The 21,427-nt window shown below is 37.3% G+C and overlaps 1 protein-coding gene across 8 annotated transcripts in view; it reads right to left on the reverse strand.

Moving 5' to 3' along the window:
* LOC142339873 (uncharacterized) overlaps positions 1-21,427 on the reverse strand; it is a 345,440-nt gene that overhangs the window by 180,804 nt on the left and 143,209 nt on the right. The gene's annotated exons all lie outside the window — the stretch shown is intronic.

Genomic DNA, 21,427 nt, shown 5'->3' on the forward strand with positions numbered 1-21,427 from the left:
AAATCAACATTTACTAGTAATCAAGGTACGTTTTATTATAAGAAAAAGAAAAAACTCAGTTTTTTATTTCTGCTTCATATATTAAACATTTTTTTAAGAACGCGTGTTAGCATACGTAACGCCAACTAATCAAACGCCCAGCTTTTCTAAGCAAAAAAAGCAGATCGTTTGGTGACATATCCTCACAAGTAGTTAAGCTTACTAATGCTAATTATAAAAGAACAGTTTGACCAGACGGTTATTTTTTTAAGTAGTACATGTTGTTAAATCAATTGTTACAAAAATAAAAAGGAAAAAAAATTTACAGCAAAAAATCAAATAAATTAAATTGCTATATTCAATTGGAAATTTTGCGCCCTTCGATTAAAAAGTAATTTTCATTTTTCCAAAGTTGGATGTGACAATTAAACAAGAAATTTTAACAGTTAAACAACTATCAGGAACAATTTTTCTGTAATGTCTCTCAACATATACCATTCTTTTGAAATCAATACGTTTATAATTATTTGGCTTCGCGCCTTTGGTTTGCATTTTTCATGAAAATTGAAATAAAAGAACTCAATTTTATGTTGTACTCAATTTTTGCCCCTGAATTCTTGAATTTTTTCTAAAATCAATCAAACAATTTGGCATGCAAAATAAAAAAGAGGATTTCAGAACAGAGGATTGCAAAAACTTCTTGATACAGAACAGAACAATAGTAATCGCTTTATGAAAAACATAAAAATTGAAAAAGAAAAAAAAACAATTTACACGAGACAAGAAAACATGGCCAAATTCTTTGTGAGTTGTTGGTAATTAAAAATATTGTTTTTCAACATATTTGTTAAGGCAAAACAATCGAAAGGAAAAACTATCTTAATTTCTTCAATGTGTTGAGCCTTAAGTTTGGATTTTTTATTAATAGTTCTAAAACAATTAATAGCGCTAAAAAAGAATAAAAACAATCTGAAATCAACCTTTTAAAAAAAAGATCCTATTTAATGTTCCTGTGTCAGTCAAAAGTTAAATATATGGTAATTTTTTCATGCAAAATTAAACAATAGGATTTGAATTGAGGGCAAAAATCCCCTGTACATAGAAAAAAAAACAATTTAATTTTATTCATCAAAATTGAATGATCTCAAGAAACAGTCTACTTTTAGACGTCAATCGGTAAATTTCAAATTAGAAAAAAAAAGTTTTGTTTGTTTTCATAGAATGAATATCTTTAGATGTATTCATCTTTTTTTGCTGTGCTTGACTTTTTTACCTGAATTTATTTGACTTTTTTTATTTTGTCAGCAGTTCTGTCAGCGACTATTAATCCAATTATGGACCTCCTGGTTGATAACTGATCTTCGAGTGATGGCAATGGAAGAACAGATAAATAAAACGGTAATGAAACAGATACCAAACAGAAAAGAATGTGAAAACAAGCAAACATAACTTTTTTGCATCACAAAAAACTTAGCCGAATTCTTCGTGAGTCCTTTCCAATTGAAATTATTGTATTTTACAAATCCATTTTTGTTGAGGCAAAATCAAGACAAAAAAGTGTCTTATTGCTTCCAACTTTTTCAATGCATCCTATTATTTTTAAAAATATATCTACTGCAGCTACGCCTTCGCAAGCATAGGAATCGCAATGCGTTTTTTCCGAGCAGCAAATGTTCATTTAAAAAACATCTTCAGCTGAGAAAATTAAAAGATGAAAACAGACGAAAAATGTCTTACTTGTAATACCAACGGAGGACATCCAAAAATACACAATATTACATGAAATGATTTATCTAAAATATTGCTAGATACAGCTAAATCCTGATTCTCAGAAGTCTTACTGAGCGTTGAAATATTGAATCTTTTAAATGCTATCAACAAAAAATTGGTCTTTCTTGTGTAGATGACTAAATTTAATAAAAAAATATGTTCCATTATATCGGATCAACAGTCAACTTCTTACTAGTATTTATGATAATTATAACCATAAAACAGCAAAAAAACAAGAACTTTGCATATTAAAACGATAAAAAGAAGAATCAAGAACGTGCGTAGCAATCGTAATTCCAACTAATCAAACGCCCAGCATTTTTTGGCAAATAAAATGGTTTGATAACATAATGGTTTGGTCAAGAAAAATGGTTTGATAACATAAACTCACGGGTAGTTATCCCTGTTAATGCTAATTGTAAAAGAAAAATTTGACCGGACAGTTATTCTTTAGGTACTACTCGTTGTTAAAAAGATTGTCACAAAACTAAAAAGAAAAAAATCAGCAAAAAATCTAATATCTGAGGTTTTCAATATGCGATTTGAAATTTTCCGGTTTTCATTACAGAAGAGCATTTCTTCTAAAACAGAAAAGCCTCTATTAAAAAGTTTTCTCGTTTTTTATAAGTTGTAAAAGACAATTGAACAAGATTTTTGATATTTAAACAATTATCAGGAACATTTTTTCTCAAATTGTGTAATGCTTCTTGAGCTATACCAATTTTTAAAATCAATGCATTAATGATTATGAGGCTTCAGGCCTTGAGTTTGAATTTTTCACGAAAATTGTAAACATACAAAGTAAAACATACAAATTGAAATTCCTCTTAATTTGAATACATGTTGCACTAAATTTTTGCGCCTAAATTCTTGACTTGTTTCTATAATCAATTAAACAGCAAACAGTTTTGCAAGCAAATTAAGAAGGAAGATTTAAGTCAAGGGCAAATAACTTTAAATATAGAACAGAACAAAAATAACCGCAATGGAAAAAAAAAGAAAAAAAATGAAAATCATAAAGAAAACAATTTACGCGAGAAAACAAAAGTATTACCAAATTCTTCGTGAGTTTTTGGTAATGTAAAACAATGTTTTCACAACTCCAATTTTGTTAAAACAAAGCAATTTCTCCAGGATTTAGGGACTTAAATTTGGCTTTTTCATTAATAGTGAAGTAAAAATCCAACTAGAAATTAGTCTTTTCTAAATACATTTCTTGCTTAATGTTTGGTTGTCAGTCAAAAATCAAATATATAGACATTTTTCATGCAAAAGAAAACAATAGGATTTGAACTGAGGACAAAAACTCCCATGAATATAGAACATAGCAATTTAATTTTGAAAATTGAATGAGCTCAAGAAACAGTCTACTTTTAGACGTCAATCGGTAAATTTCAAATCAGAAAAAAAAGTTTTGTTTGTTTTCATAGAATGAATATCTTTAGATGTATTCATCTTTTTTTTGCTGTGCTTGACTTTTTTACCTGAATTTATTTGATTTTTTTTATTTTGTCAGCAGTTCTGTCAGCCACTATTAATCCAATTATGGACCTCCTGGTTGATAACTGATCTTCGAGTGATGGCAATGGAAGAACAGATAAATAAAACGGTAATGAAACAGATACCAAACAGAAAAGAATGTGAAAACAAGCAAACATAACTTTTTTGCATCACAAAAAACTTAGCCGAATTCTTCGTGAGTCCTTTCCAATTGAAATTATTGTATTTTACAAATCCATTTTTGTTGAGGCAAAATCAAGACAAAAAAGTGTCTTATTGCTTCCAACTTTTTCAATGCATCCTATTATTTTTAAAAATATATCTACTGCAGCTACGCCTTCGCAAGCATAGGAATCGCAATGCGTTTTTTCCGAGCAGCAAATGTTCATTTAAAAAACATCTTGAGCTGAGAAAATTAAAAGATGAAAACAGACGAAAAAAGTCTTACTTGTAATACCAACGGAGGACATCCAAAAATACACAATATTACATGAAATGATTTATCTAAAATATTGCTAGATACAGCTAAATCCTGATTCTCAGAAGTCTTACTGAGCGTTGAAATATTGAATCTTTTAAATGCTATCAACAAAAAATTGGTCTTTCTTGTGTAGATGACTAAATTTAATTAAAAAATATGTTCCATTATATCGGATCAACAGTCAACTTCTGACTAGTGTTTATGATAATTATAACCATAAAACAGCAAAAAAAAACAAGAACTTTGCATATTAAAACGATAAAAACAAGAATCAAGAAGGTGCGTAGCAATCGTAATTCCAACTAATCAAACGCCCAGCATTTTTTGGCAAATAAAATGGTTTGATAACATAATGGTTTGGTCAAGAAAAATGGTTTGATAACATAAACTCACGGGTAGTTATCCCTGTTAATGCTAATTGTAAAAGAAAAATTTGACCGGACAGTTATTCTTTAGGTACTACTCGTTGTTAAAAAGATTGTCACAAAACTAAAAAGAAAAAAATCAGCAAAAAATCTAATATCTGAGGTTTTCAATATGCGATTTGAAATTTTCCGGTTTTCATTACAGAAGAGCATTTCTTCTAAAACAGAAAAGCCTCTATTAAAAAGTTTTCTCGTTTTTTATAAGTTGTAAAAGACAATTGAACAAGATTTTTGATATTTAAACAATTATCAGGAACATTTTTTCTCAAATTGTGTAATGCTTCTTGACATATACCAATTTTTAAAATCAATGCATTAATGATTATGAGGCTTCAGGCCTTGAGTCTGAATTTTTCACGAAATTTGTAAACATACAAAGTAAAACATACAAATTGAAATTCCTCTTAATTTGAATACATGTTGCACTAAATTTTTGCGCCTAAATTCTTGACTTGTTTCTATAATCAATTAAACAGCAAACAGTTTTGCAAGCAAAATAAGAAGGAAGATTTAAGTCAAGGGCAAATAACTTTAAATATAGAACAGAACAAAAATAACCGCAATAAAAAAAAAAGAAAAAAAATGAAAATCATAAAGAAAACAATTTACGCGAGACAACAAAAGTATTACCAAATTCTTCGTGAGTTTTTGGTAATGTAAAACATTGTTTTCACAACTCCAATTTTGTTAAAACAAAGCAATCGAAACAAAAAACTGTCCGAATTTCTCCAGGATTTCGGGACTTAAATTTGGCTTTTTCATTAATAGTGAAATAAAAAACCAACTAGAATTTAGTCTTTTCTAAATACATTTCTTGCTTAATGTTTGGTTGTCAGTCAAAAATCAAATATATAGGCATTTTTCATGCAAAAGAAAACAATAGGATTTGAACTGAGGACAAAAACTCCCATGAATATAGAACATAGCAATTTAATTTTGAAAATTGAATGAGCTCAAGAAACAGTCTACTTTTAGACGTCAACCAGTAAATTTCAAATCAGAAAAAGAAAAAATTTGTTCGTTTTCATAGAAACAAAATCTGCAGATGTGTTCGCGTTTCTTTGCAGTTCTTGACTTGTTTTTTTAATTTGAATTTGTTGGAGTTGATTTATTTGTTCAGCGGTTCTAACAGCCAGCATTAATCCCATTGTTGACTTACTGATTGATAACTGATCCTCGATTGATGGCTATGAAAAGACAGAGAAAGGCGACAGAAACGAAACAGATATGAAACAAAAAAGAATATGAAACAATGTGGAAAAAAAATTTGCATAACAAAAAAGCTTGAACAAATTGTTCATGAGTTGTTGGCTTTTAAAAATATTGATGTTAACAGTTCCTCTATTGTTAAAGCAAAACAATCGAAAAGAAAAACTGTCTTAAATCATTTAAGGTTTTCAATGCATCCTATTAGTTTCAGAAGAAAGTTTGCAGCTACGACGTCAGACTCAAAAATGGCGTGGTTCACTTTTCTCCGAACAACGAAGGTTTACTAAAGAAAACTTTTATGATCTTAACTATTACCAGCTGCTGTTTCGCAGACGTCTTACCAAGCACTATTCAGAGTAAAAGCTAATGCTTATTATATGAACAGGATTACTACGATAACTACCTATGAATGTCTCCATATCCTAATTTATGAACACTATGGGTTGATAAGGGCGCTTTTGACTTTTTTGTCTTAGAAATAACGCTGAATAGACTGATAAAAGTCAAATGAAGTTATTACTATGCTCTCCGATGTAACTGCATACTTTCAAATCTATGTCAGAAATTTTACAGCGTGAAAAGCTGATCTAAATACTTTGCTTGCGTGCAACTCTTTCGCTTCATTCTGGTTTTAGGTTAACGCGAACTTGTGTTTAGTTAATTGAAAATAATTACGCGTCTTCTGAAGTTGACCAAAAATTTTGAGACCAGCAGAAAATGTAGTTTGATCGACAATTTAAAATCTGTGTTCTTAAATAAATTTACCTAGATTTTTTTTTGATAATGTACTTTTTTAGAATATACTAGCATTGAGCACCATAGAATCATTAAATTCTTAACCACCAAAGATGATTAACTGTTTATTAGTAAGCAATAAAAGATCATGACAAAATTAGCAGCAACATGAAATATTTCAAGGCACTTTTTCAGGCTTAAACCAACTAAAGTAAAACTTTCACTTCTTATCAGCCCGGAAAAGTACGCGCACAAAATTTTTTATAATCTATATAACCTAGTAAGGCCAATCAGAAACGTCGATTTTGGTCTACATTAGATCAATCCTAAGCACATTAATGCGTCTAAGCTGTTGGGGCTTTCTAAATTATGGGAAACACAGTTGTGAACCCGCTTACCCCACTAGCTAAAATTAAAGTTGAAGACAAATTTTCTCACTGTGTTTGTATCAATACAGTTTCCGTTAACAATTGTCTTTGAGTAACAATGCTTCTTGGGGGGCACTACTTAGCTTTCCATCGGCAATGCAGTGGCTGAACGAATTGTTAGCAACCATAGAGAGATCAGACATGATTCTCGTTAATCATTGCGACATCTTACTCAGAATTTTTCGTGTTTTATATAGAACTATATATGCTTTTTGCATCGTATTAATGCTTTTTTTCGAAAAAATACTTCTTCATCGGTACTTCAACTACAATGGCAGAAATTCGGGATATTTGAACTAAAAAGTTTCAACTGATTAAAACTAATCATACACAACAATTTCAAAATTTCGTTTTAAGGGCTTTGTGGGTGGTTCGGCTGCTTTACCCATCTGTAAAAATATTCGGGAGTGTAAAAGCATTTTTCCCCAATTTGCAACGCCCTGAAAGCAGTAGTGCTCTCAAGATGAAAAAATGAGTCAGATGCCAAACAGTTTGCAGTAAAAGTATCACAGGTTTTTTCAGATTCAATAGAAAATGGCACCATGTCTTTTATACAAAATTGACGCAGTACAATTTCAAAGCTCCAGGGAAAGACGTATCATTTTGTGTGTGTAATAACCTTGGGCTGGAATTTCGTTGACCCGAAAGAAAGAAAAAAACGCGTTTTCAAAGTAGAAATGAAGACGTAGAAAAATTTAATTATCTCAAAATGTGGCTTAAGAAATTTCCCATCGCTATGAAAATCTAAAGAGGATAGCAAAGTATCAAATTACGCCAAAGCAAGGAAATAGCCTACCTCCAGCATTTTAAAAAAATGAAAGCTGAAATTTCATAAAAGACACAAACATGTAGACTTTTTTGCTTCAACAAAAAGTATTGCAATTAACGATATTTTAAATTGACCTGAGAAAGGTCAATTTAAGTGACCGCAATGATTTATTGCAATGACTAATTCAAATTTGAACAAATATCAAAATCACAATAATTTGAATGTTGATGTCTGATGCGGTGTTCGTCTTTCCAAAATTAACGGAAAAATATCCAGAGAAAATAATTAAACTTTCTAACAACGGATTGCCTTAGAGAGCTTGTTTTCAATTTCGCAGAACGCAACTGTCATTGGGCGCTGCAAATTTTAGTCTTGTAAAAACATTGCTTTTGAGGTCAAGTCAAACTAGTCGTTCTATAAATGCAAACATTGGAGTACTAATGAAATGAATGCAGAATTTGCAATTTTGTTTTTATTTTTGAGAATATCTTCAAATGAGTTACATTAGTTACACCGATTATATGATTACAATGGCGTAGTCAGAGATTATCTGAACTGAAACGCTTAACTAATCTGCGGTACAAAACTCACTTCAAACTTTGTGAGGAGCCATTACGTTTGGGCCATACCATTGTTCTCCCACTCATGTGTTACAGTTGAACAGTGCTGACCAAACTGCTCTCAAGCAAAAAACCTGGCCTTAAGGATTTAGAAGTTAAAAAAGTTTACTTAAAAACGCTAAATTAAAGCGTGACCTTTGCTATATCACTTACATTATCAGTTATTTTTTATCCTGCTTCTACGCCGCTACAACAAGTAGCTGTCTCAACTCCCATTATAAAGAAAAAACTTATATCTTCATAGGAAATAGAACCTCAACAAAACACTAGCTACACAACCCTCAGATCTTGAACCGATGATACTCGAATCGACAAGAATGGCTGAAAGGGTCAAGTATCTAATTGCTAATTGAAGCGGTTCATTAAAAACCCCGAAAAAATGAGCAATTTGAAATTCGTGATCACCGATAAGGCAAAGGTTCCAGTTCTCCTAATGGACCCCCGACATTTGAGAATTTTTATCGTTTAAGATCCTACTTAAGATTCAGAATTATACTGCCGTCAAAATAGAATTAACAAACATTTTTCGTTTCGAAATTGGTTAGTTGACCGATTATTTTTTACTTTCATAAGAACTTTACTACGTTATACGGGTATACTGAAATCATTAAAACGTGTCTTATCAGATCTTACACGATAAAAATTCAGCCCTACGTGAACTTTTATCGTGCAAGATCTGATAAGATACTTATCAGATCTTATAGGACGACAATTCGGCAAAATGAATTATTATCTTATAAGATCTGATAAATATCTTATCAGATCTTACGCGATTAAACTTCACGTAGGGCAGAATTTTTATCGTGTAAGACCAGATAAGATCTTACACGATAAAGATTTTTGATCAGCATCTTATCAGATCTTACACGATAAAAATTCCAGAATCACTGTGGGGATACTCAGCTGCCTAGATGTTACTTGAAAAGAAATTTTGAAGAACGCACGTAATTGTGGCTCAATTGATGGTTTAATTAAGCTTCTCATGTGTTACTTAAAAACTGTTGAATGTATTCAGAGAGTACAAACAGTGGTGACTTGGAATCAAATTCTATACTCTATATGACAATAAAAACCTACCTACAGTCCTGAAAAAATGGTATCTTTTGTAAATGAAAAAGAAAAATCCTAGCCAGAGTTGATGACCTTGTGATATGGCTGGCTCGAACAGTTTTTGTCCACCACGAAGAAATTTTCACAGCATCAAACATAATTTTGAAGAGAGAAAATATGATACTAACGATAAACAATAAACAAACAAGGAAGCTCCACAGAGACAAATAAAAAAACAAAAAGATCAGACGTTACTGTAATTCGAAACGTGAAAAAACTAAAGCCTAATGAATCAGGTCATTTTTCTTACTAGGCTCACAAAATTAGCAACTTTCTTGTGTTCAAATTTAGAAACCCATCTAATCGTTTGGTATTGGTCCGTTCGTTGTTGTGTCCTCGGTAAAAAACAAGCAGCCAAAGGATGCAAAATCCCACATGTGGAATCAATGACTCCGCAAAGAAATAAAACAGATTACTTCAACTGGAAAATATTTTTGGGTTTTGTATTCAGTTATCAAAGGAGTGCTCAGCTCCTATCTTACCTTGCAACGAAGTCACTAGCTTCCTTCAGTTTCAACCAATGTAGAAAGTGGTTCGAACAGAGTTATCACAGCGGTTCTGTAGTGCTGATTGTCGACAAGCGTCTGAAGGAAAAACTTCATTCTGCCGGGGAAGATATAATGTTTAAAGTCACTGAAAAACATCATAATCAACGCTTATAGGCACAAAGAGAAGGTTTCGGTGTCATCTAAGGGTCAGCACTCTAAAAAATGATCGACAGCAGCGTACTCCAATTTGTGTGTGTATCTGATCAACACGTCTATTGAATGAGAAGAATTAAAACATAAATTTCACCATGTGTCTGCTCTACCGAACATAAAATGTAACCAAAAGTGGTTGAATTAATCGTGCGACCGGACGTATATAATAAAAAACGCCCTCTTTACTACCGGTTTAGAAAAACAACAGAATTTTTCTAACATAGTTGCGTTGGACAGTGACTGGCCTCATAATTGGCTAGGATTGTCAAATTGTTGTATTTGCATCCACCCGAACTAACAAGTCTTGCTAAAATGAATCAAATTTGGTTGGTCGTAGAGAAATATTCGTCAAAGTGGTATTAATCAGTTGATCAAAGAGCACCAAGCTCCGAAAAAATGGGTGAAACAATAGTTACAACTGGAGAACCGCCCAAAGTCGCAATCCACCATTCAGATCCGAATCAAAACCCATTATAAAATTTAGTACGGCATTAGAGGCGCACTGACTTTTCAAAAAACGATTATAAAGAAAAATCCAGAATTGAAAATAAAGGTAACGACAAACCATCGACATAAAGTATAAAAAGTAAATGAGAATTTCAGGGAAGTTTCATTATTTGGGCCATCATCTTGTTGAGAAACAAAACATTTGTAGAATTTCTTAGTGTTTTTAACGTCGCATCTTAATTTGGGCATGTAATAATTGTATTTATTTGGTGAACATACGTTCAAACCAAATCATACCATCCAGAAGCGCAATGCTTTTCAAGGGAGGCCTGGACTCTATTATTCCCCACATCTCAGACTGTTCTTTTAGTGAGCATGAATGCTCTTTTTTTGGTGACTATGGCCACTTTTTTTGCGTCTGAAACTTTCACGTGATACCATCATTGCAGCCAACATTGGTCAGGCTATGGTCAACCTGGAGCTATGGTTAAGTAAGAGCTCATCCTTACACAGACAGGCATGTTTGTTGGAACAATGAACCATCCGCGGGAGCTGCCTTGCTTCAACTTTTAATTGAAACAATCTTCAGATTCCAGGAAAGGCCTATTGCTATAACTGCGGACATCGACCAAATGTTTCTACGGGTTAACTTAACAAATGTAGAGAGAAGTTGATTGAATTTTTAGTGGCGACCTGTTATCAGTGAACCAGTATGTGGTTTTTGCGAATATCATTCCCCCAGTTTTGATGCAAGATGTCCACGCAAAATGCCTACAGAGGCCTGATAATTGTCTCAAATGAAAAGGAAGAAGAGTTTCAGAAAAATTTAGAGCCCATAGCCAACAAATTCCTAATGGATGATTCTGTAAAACTCAGTCCACAAAACAGAAATAGCATTTAAACTATTCAAAGAACATCAACCGTTTTGATGTAAATTTGTTTTTGAAATTACAAGTTGGCTGAGCAAGGAGGAAGATTCTTTGGAGGAATTTGTGGACAAATGTCGGTCCAAAAATAGTATCAAACTCATTGAAGTGGTACCTGAAAGTGATGTCTTTTCAGTTTAAGTTACGCAGTGGACAATCATGTCAGTCTTCAAGTCTGCAGAGGAGCAAAAAGTGAAATACGCGAACCGATTGCGCCAAGAAAAATTGGTTCATCAGTTTTATCAGGTTTCGATCCAACTGAACTGTTGGAAGCCGTCAAGATTCTATTGATTAGATTGCTGAAACAATACGGACGACCTGAGAAAAACTTTGGAAATTTTCTGAAATGGAAAGATCAACTTCCATCTCTATAACACAAGGATGTATTGATCGAAGATACTTCTGTAATCCGTTCGAAAAGACTTGCCACTTCATTTTTATCCGAAGACAACATGTGCACAGCTCCATGATTACGTTCAAGGTGCAATTAGAATGTAGTTGAAATTGCTTTTATCATTAGGAAATGTGATGTTGCGCGTAGAATTACAAGCTCCTGTGTTGGCACTCAGGCTCAGATAACAGATATTGAGGAAACAGGAACCAACCGGAAAAAGCTTTTTGTGAGACTCCGAAAAAGTGGATGCAAGATCTTCATTCGAAACAGCTGGTATCTGTGACCAATCAGTTTGCGGGGATACCACCAATGTTTCTCGATGAATACATGACTTCAACCTCATTCGCACTGACACTCATAGACTGTCTAAATGAGTTCAGGGGTTGAAGCAAAATTGGTCATTTAATGGGCCGGCTTGGCCGCAGAAACAGGGCGGAAATGACCTGTGAAGATAAATCTAGTAATTGCTTAAGCTGCTGATGAAATTCCACCAACAAATTTTTTTTTGCATTTTCCAACCAAAACACTGGAGTAATTGGTTAGAAACAACTTGTAGAATCGAAAAATGGACGCAATTTAAGACTAAAATAATTGTTGCATAGCCTCAAATACTATAATTGGAAATATGCCTGAGTCAAGTGCTTTTCGGTTGACTAAAGGAATAAGTTAAAACAAGATTAATTCACCAACATATATGAACAAAGTATACTTATATGCAGTCTAAAATTGTCTTTTAAGTTCTGTTTTTCTTTTCTTACTGGCCAAAAGATCTTGCTGAATTCTTGCTCTGTTGATTGTTTCCAGTTGTAGTTGATCCAAGATCCATCAAATCGTCAAACCAAACAAAATATAGAAGCAAATAATGAATAGAAAATGTAGTTTGAATTAAGTAACAAAAATCAGCAAGGAAGCGAGGCTCAGATGGTTGGTTACACCTTAAAACAATTTATATTATCCTTTCTTATGAAGTACCAATTTCATACCCCTCATTTAGTAGAAACACATGTGTGCAATTTATTAAAACGTAATGTACTTGAAAAATGGTAATGTGATTCTGATTGAAATTTGTATGCATAAACCAAATAAGAAAAGATCCTGAGATAGGGCCGTTAATTCCAAGTTCATGCTCCATGCGGTATGTATTATAAAAAGAAAAGAAGCAGAGTTCTGACGTCAATGCTTTCGATTGGCTAAACTTAAGGCATTTGGAAAAGTAGGAAAAAAGGGGGACTCTGAAAAATTCAAAATCAGTTTTTTCAGACTTTTTGGAGCTTCAACAACGGACTTGGCCCTCTCTCCAGCTCCCCACTCCAAAAGACTTTAATTCAATCTTCTAGCTGCAACTCTCCTCTTCTTCCTAGTCCAGTAGCCAACAACAGATTTGAGGTTGCCCACTTGCAGAGGAGAAACACAGGAAACCGGGAGAAGATCAAAAGAGCGCGAGGCTCAGCAGAAGGAGGCTCTTGCTCCCGAGAACGTGTTTGAGCACGCAATAGGAAATCTTGCAGTGATGGTCCCAGAGAGGCTACAGTGAGGAAGAAGGAGACAATTTCCAGCTTCAGATAGCACAACCGGGAGCTGTAGTGGGAGGAGGTGGTGGCGCTGCAGTGGCTCCAGCGGCAGGAGGCCCCCAAACCGAAGTACCCAGCAAGTTCCCGTCGAAGTTCTTCAACTCTTTCGACCGTTGGGCGAGACATTTCCATGCTGTTTGTCAAGCGAACGGGTGGAATGACGCTCAGCAAAGAAGAATTCTGCCAACATGTTTGACTGATCATGCAATTGACTAGTACTAAATTCTCCCGGCGCAGTTCCTGTAACAGGAAGCAGGACACCCAGCATCAAAAATCCAGATTCAACTCAATGAGTTGAGGAGCAGGATCGGAAACTACTCAAACTTGCGGACTGCCAGGGCAGAATTCAAGAGCTCTCAACAAGGGGAGTCTGAGAACATTGTGGATTTCTACCGACGAGTTCGGAAAGTTAGTGAATCGGTCAATGCAGCTCTATCGGCAGATGCAAGAGACTTGGCTGAAAAGAGACCTATATAGAAGGATTGGTGGACCCAGACGTGAGGGGGCACCTTCTGCGGGAGGAACCCGCAACGCTGAACGCAGCATACCAGAGAGCAGTTAATCTAGAAGCAGTGATCAAGTTTGAGGCTCAGAGATACCATCGCCGCGGTGTTGGTGTACGATATGTGGACGTTGAGGGCACAGACTTGGGAAAAGTTCTGCTCTGAATTCGATTCAATCATTGCTTGTGCAGTCCCTTAAGATGCTGAAAGAAAATGATGCAGGTCATGAAGAATGGTTTCCAGGCAGTGAAACCTCAGCGACCAGAAAGGAGCGTAAGGGCGAAGCAAGACATTGAGTGATATGCGTACCATGAGAAAGGGCACTTTTCAAGAAACTGTCCAAATAAGAAGGAACAATTAAACAAGGATCGGCCCGAGGGAGAACATAATCCACCCAGCACTGCTCCAGCCAGCAATGTGTCACCCGTTTTTGTACCAAAACGACCCGGATCCTCGAAAGCAACTTCAATGGGAGAAATTAGCGGCCCATCGATACTACTGAAAGACGATATTGGTGGAGCTGAAGGAAGAGCTATAGTGGACACCGGCAGAGAGGTAAACCTCATGTCCAAGGAGATAGCAGAACAGTACCCCGTGCCACTACAGAAGTATGACATGAGAATGTATCATGCGGAAGGCAAGCAGATCCGACTCATGGGTAAAAAGACTTCGCCAGTTTGCATTAACGGCAAGTTTGTGTGCGATGCAGAACTTCTGGTAGCCCCGATAATGCCAGTTGACTTAATCTTTGGCACAACTTTCCTCAAGCCCATTCAATGTTCGATCAAATTCCACAAGTATCGATTCTTTACCGGCACTACTGAATCGAGTGCTGTGGCATTCGATTGTGTATTCAAGACTGAATTGATTGACAACACTATCGACCACGGGCCAAGTGAGATGAGTGGCTTCGAAGGAGGATTCTTGACAGCCAGATGCCTAAACGCAATAGAAATAGCGCCCTACAGGAGACTATCTGTGGAGATTGAGATCTCGGAGAACGTGGTAAACGCGTATCAAGGAAGTTTTCTGGTCTTGGAAATGAATCGGCCCAAGAAGTCATTACTGCCAATTCCTGCAATGTACTCGTGTGATGGCGGGGGCCATGGCAAAATAGTCATGGAAAAACATTCAGACACAAGTATTAACATCAAAGCGGGTTCTTAATCGCCAAAGTGAGGAAAACTGCATGGCCAAAGAACGGAAAGGAGTTAGAGGACAATAACTGGCTCTCTGATCAATCTTAAGAATTCGAGATTCCAAACCTCAATCGGTTAGCGTACGCAAACCTTGATTTTGTTTTTGAAAAGTGCCGCAGAATGCCAATGGTGAAACTGATGCCCGGACACTTTAATAGAAACTGACAACGCACTTGGACTCCGTTTCAAATTATTCGGAAAACGATCAGGGGCAGTTTTTCATTGGGACAAGGGGTCCAATACATGTTATTACATTAACCCCTGGTGTCAACAGGGAGAGAAAGTATTATACACAGCTCTTTGGCGCGTGCTTGCAAACCTTCGAACCAAAGCCAAAAGATACCACACAATTGAGCTTCGAATTGATAAGAAGGACCTGAAGCTCCTTGGATTGAACATAGAGATCGTACACGATTTCATCATCAAGGTATTTGGCGTTTCTGAGCTTAGATTTTGGATCATCTCTAACCAATCACCTGCAGAAATTTTTGAAAAAAGATTCAATAAACATAACCCTGCGGTGCTCTCCACAATCAGCGAAGATGTACACTGGATCACGAGATCAAGGAGGCACTCCTTGAGAACGCACAGGGGGTCAACAACCACCAGAAAGAAGTAGTGGAGCAGATTGTCTACAATTTAAGAGCCAATTTTGCAAAGGATGACAAGGAATTGTGTCTGACCAACCTAGTTGAGCACAACATTGACACCAGCTACAATGCGCCAATCAAGCTACCGGCTTACAAAACCAACCCGGTTAAGTTGGCAGAGATTAACAAACAAGTGCAATAGATGCTGGATTTAGACATCATCCAACCGTCAAAAACTGATAGGTGTGATCCAGTGGTCTTAGTGGGAAAGAAGGATGGCACTTCTCGTTTCTGTGTAGATTTCCACATATTCAAATCGATAAACAAAAAGGACGCATTTCCATTGCCATTAATTGATCAGATCTTGGATTGCCTAGAAGGGGCCAATTTTATAGCTCCGTTGACCTAGCAGCGGGCTACAGGCAAGTACCACTCACTGAGAGTGCGACACCAAAAACAGCCTTCTCAATGCCAGACAGGGATCACTATGAGTACAAGCGGCTACCGTTCGGATTGTGCAATGCGCCTGCAATTCTCCAGAGCCTCATGAATCAATGTTCAAAGAAGAGCTGTTTGATTTTGTGACCACCTTTCCTGATGATTTCTGCATATACAGTCAGAACCTCAGAACCTTGAAGAGCACCTCAAACACCTCAACATCTTCACGGGGAGGCTAGCCTCAGCTGGATTGAAACTGAAGCCCTCAAAATGCAAGCTGATTCAAAGAGTAGTGTCCCACCTTGGATATCACATTGGAGCGGATGGAATAAGGCCAGATGAGGGGAAACTGCACGCCCTCTTGAAGTGACTTGGACCCACTAATACAACGGAGGTACGATCATTCGTTGGCTTCTGTAGCTACTACAGACGATTTGTTAAAAACATTGCGGGTATAGCGAATACTCTACATGAGCTTACTAAAAAGCACCAGCCATTCTATTGGAACGAAAATTTTCAGCGCTTTTTTGAAGACCTCAAGAATAAACTCAACGGAGCACCAATTTTGAGCCATCCAAATTACGACCGACCTTTTGCTTTGGAAACTGACGCTAGTAACAACAGCATTTCGGTTATTCTGTAGAATCTTGACAGCAATACGGAGAATCCACTAGTTTTTGCTAGTCGCGTGCTGACGCGAACCGAAGTAAACTACAGTACAAAGAAGAGGTTGTTCAAGTAATAAAGTGGTTCCGCACCCATTTGCTGGGTATTCCCTTTATATTTCGGACAGACCACGCAAGTTTACAATGGTTCTTTTGTCAGAACGCTGACAGAATGACATACAGAATGATCGGGGTGTTGCAAGAGTTTGACTTCCAAGTAGTTCCCCGGCGTGGTGAGAAACCTGGCAATGCAGACGATCTTTCTCGACAAACAACAAGGGAACGTGAGTGGCAGGTGGGCGAGGAAGAGGCAGCAACTAGATCTTGTCCGGAACTCATGAACTTGGAGACGGCAATATCTAAATTGCGAGAACCAGAGGTTTTTCTTTTGGCAATAACGGAGCATTCAGAAGAAATCGTGGCCTCAGTGGAACCACATTAGCAGTGATGAGCTGGCAGTGATGAAATCAGGGCTAAACAAAGAGAAGACCCGGCTATTGCCATGATTCTGCAAAAAGCTACGATACCACTGAAAGACAGACAGTACAACTGTAGTACTTTTGGAGTAAACCCAATGACAAGGGTACAAGCTCAGAAGCTGGGACCTGAAGTCATCAGGTTGTGGAATAATAGGGAGCAATTCATGATGAAAGATGGTATAATCATACGAAAGTGGTATACCCCTGGCAAAGACGGTTATCAGGATCTTATCGCTGTACCACAAGATGCAAAGCGCAAAATACTAGAACAACTGCAGGACTCCAAAGTAACAGGAGGGCACTTTGCATTACGCAAGACACTCGATAGAACTCTACAACGGTTCTGGTGGCCCATGATGAGAAGAGACATTGATAAATGTATGAAAAATTGCAAGTCATGTGCTGCGCGATCAGCAGTGGACAGAAATTTAGAAAACCGAGTTGCAGTCAATCACTGTGGGAGTACAAATTGCGAAAGTGGCTGCCGATATCTTGGGACCAATAATGAGTAACCGAGGTATGGGAAACAAATACATCTTGGTCATAACTGATTATTTTACGAAATAGGTAATCACTGTCCTTCTCTCAACAATAACAGCGGCAATTGTGGCAAAGGCTTTCGTTGAGAAATGAGTTCTGCGGTTTGGAGCCCCCACAAAGTTGCATACAGACCAAGGAACCAATTTCTGCAGCGAGCTCATGACTGAATTGTGCACCCACCTGAACATAGAAAAAACCAGGACTTCTTCGTATCACCAACAAGGAAATGGGCAAGTAGAGCGTCACAAGAGATTTCTCGCAGATGTGATCAGCAAATACTGCTCTGAAAATCCAAGAGAATGAGAGTCAATCCCTCCATACGTAGAGTTTGTGTACAACACAACTGTCCACAAGTCGATTGGAGAAACTCCCGTTTGGCTAGTGTTTGGAGACGAAGCCGTCTACCCGATTGACTTATTGTTCTCCAAACCACCAGAAACAGAACATACAGTACACAAGTACATCCAACTTTTGGACGAGAAGTTTTTGGGAAACCCATTTGTGTGCTCGTGAGACACTAGGCGCAGTACAACAAAGACATAAGGACAACTTTTTTAAAAGAACCTATGGAAAACCGTATCAGAAAGACCAACAGGTGTGACTCTTTTCGCCTCAATTGGCAAAGTCAAAAAAATTCTACCTCCCATGGAGTGGCCCATATACCGTTGTACGAAAAAATAATGAGAATAAATACAAAATTTGTTCCGAGAAGAACAAAAAAATTAGATTGTGCACTATAACAGACTGAAACCGTTCAAAGCACGATCAGAAAATGATGATCAGCCTCTGCGTCGATCCACGCGAAATGCAGAAAGACAATAAAATCAACGTTACGATGCGGACAATTTCCCAAGTAGCGACGATGAAGATGATGCATTGCTGCAGCGTGATCGGAAGATCCAGAGGCAAGTTGGAGAGCCTGTATACGATATGTGGGAGGACGATAACATTGGTGGGGACATACAAGATATTTTCGCTGAACCACCTCAATTTATGGCCTCTATTCCTGAAATTAATGGTGATGAAGAACCAGGAGCTATCGAAATCAAACCCGAGCAGGAACCAGCAATCGATGCAATTGAAGAGCAACCGGCGATCGTTGCAGACGAACAGAACAACATTGACGGTGATGAACAGAGTCGATATCCAAGAGCAACACGACGATCAGGAGACAGAATGGGATTCCAAAAGCCTTTAAATGTTGCTTGATAAATTCTTAACATTAGAATATCAATGCAAAATATACGAATGCGAATATGATACTAATTTTATGTAGTGTAATCAATCTATAGAGGAAAACATTTTAGAGGCATGAATTATTATTGTACAATGAGCTAGGTCAAAGTAACCAAAAAATCACAAAGAGCACCAATCTTATTGGTTAGTTTCTAACTTGCTTAGTATAAATAGCAGACCATTCTTTTTCCAAATCATTTTTCTGGGTTACTTTGTCTAGGCTTTGACTTTTACCCTGCTTGATAAAACTTTGTGAGTGCTAAAAATGCCGCAAAATCTTCTCATATACTGGCTGATTCTCTTCAAACCTGGTGATTTCTTTCAAGACCATTGGCTAGAAGCAGGAGTGGTGTTCATCACAAATACGAGGGTGTTTGTGGCTTCTTCTTTCGAGACGATGAGAGTGTTTGTACCCTCTCCAGAACTCTGATGCGTTGACGTTAGACAACAACAACTCGCAAGACACAAACTCGCGCCAAAAATGGGACGGAAATTACAAAGGACGTTTTTGCTGATCCACAGTTGTAACGGAAATTCACAAAAACTTGACTGCTAGTGCCGCTATTGAACTAGAAAACGAATGTCAACAACTTCAACAAGATTATTAGCTGTTCAAGGACCAGATGTCATTGTTTAGCGACCATTCGAAGGTGGTACATGAGGAGACAAGGCTAAGCAGACAAGTGAACGTGCTATTGGCGGCAGAAGTGGCACTGATCCTGGGTCCCAAGCTGGAGGCAGTAGGCTGTAAACTCTTTTCCATATTCGTTTTATGCAAAAGAAAGGAAGCAGGGCATATAGAGAAACTACATTAAGATAACCAGAGAAACAATTGGAACTTGGGCTAGCTAATTATTCACACGTGAGCTGCAGTAAAAATTCTGATTACTGAGGAATTCGCTACGCGCACTCGTGTCGAGACCATCAGGATCAATACCGACCAAAACCTGGACTTGCTTGTCACCCAAATCAATGAGATGGGAAAAAATGGGAACACATTGGGGATTCAAGATAACCCAAGCGTATCGAGATGGGCTTAAAGTCAACTTGCAGATGGAGTATCTTCCAAGAATTATATCCGAACTACAAGAGCAAGTTCTTTTTGCACATGCCATTGTGACCAACATGGGATATGAGCTAAGCGATGCCTTAGTTTCTCTAACCAAGGGAGTGACGTTTACCGGGGACTCCAATGTAAAAGGAGGGCACATTGCATTACACAAGACACTCGATAGAACTCGACAACGGTTCTGGTGGCCCATGATGCGAAGGGACATTGATAAATGGATCAAAAGTTGCAAACCATGTGCTGCGCGATCAGCAGTTGACAGAAATTTAGAAAACCGAGTTGCAACCATTCACTGTGGGAGTAAAATTCGGGAAAGCAGCTGCCGATATCTTGGGATCAATTATGCGTAACCGAGATATGGGAAACAAATACATCATGGTCATAACTGAATTTTTTGGTCATAACGAAATAGGTAATCACTCTCCCTCACTGAATAATAACAGCTGCAGTTGTGGCAAAGGCTTTCGTTGAGAAATGGGTTCTGCGGTTTGGATCCCCCAATATGTTGCATACAGACCAAGGAACAATTTCTGCAGCGAGATCATGACTGAATTGTGCAGCCATCTGAACATAGAAAGAACCCGGACATCTCCGTATCACCAACAAGGAAATGGGCGAGTAGAGCGTCACAATAGAGTTCTGGCAGATGTGATCAGCAAATACTGCTCTGACAATTCAAGAAAATGGAAGTCAATACTTCCATACGTACAGTTTGTTTACAACACTTTTGTCCACAAGTCGACAGGAGAAACTCCCTTCTCGCTAGTGTTTGGAGACGAAGCCGTCTACCCGATTGACTTACTGTTCGCCAAACCACCAGACACAGAACATACACCCAACTTTCGCAAGTACACACAACTTTTGGACGAGAAATTTTGGGAAAACCATATGTGTGCTTGCGAGACACTAGGCGCAGTACAACAAAAACAGAAGGACAAGTTTTTCAAAATAACCTACGGAAAACTGTGTCAGAAAGACCACCAGTTGTGACTTTTGCCTCAATTGGCAAAGTCAAAGAAGTTCTTCCTCTCATGGACTGGCCCATATACCGTTGTACGAAAAAATAATGAGAATAAATACAAAATTTGTTCCGAGAAGAACAAAAAAATTAGATTGTGCACTATAACAGACTGAAACCGTTCAAAGCACGATCAGAAAATGATGATCAGCCTCTGCGTCGATCCACGCGAAATGCAGAAAGACAATAAAATCAACGTTACGATGCGGACAATTTCCCAAGTAGCGACGATGAAGATGATGCATTGCTGCAGCGTGATCGGAAGATCCAGAGGCAAGTTGGAGAGCCTGTATACGATATGTGGGAGGACGATAACATTGGTGGGGACATACAAGATATTTTCGCTGAACCACCTCAATTTATGGCCTCGATTCCTGAAATTAATGGTGATGAAGAACCAGGAGCTATCGAAATCAAACCCGAGCAGGAACCAGCAATCGATGCAATTGAAGAGCAACCGGCGATCGTTGCAGACGAACAGAACAAAATTGACGGTGACGAACAGAGTCGATATCCAAGAGCAACACGACGATCAGGAGACAGAATGGGATTCCAAAAACTTTTAAGATAGTGTTAAGATAGATTCCAAAAGTGTTAAGATAGTGTTAAGATAGATTCCAAAAGT

Source organism: Convolutriloba macropyga, chromosome 1, assembly GCF_964194025.1.
Source record: "Convolutriloba macropyga chromosome 1, txConMacr16.3, whole genome shotgun sequence".
Taxonomy (NCBI): domain Eukaryota; kingdom Metazoa; phylum Xenacoelomorpha; order Acoela; family Convolutidae; genus Convolutriloba; species Convolutriloba macropyga.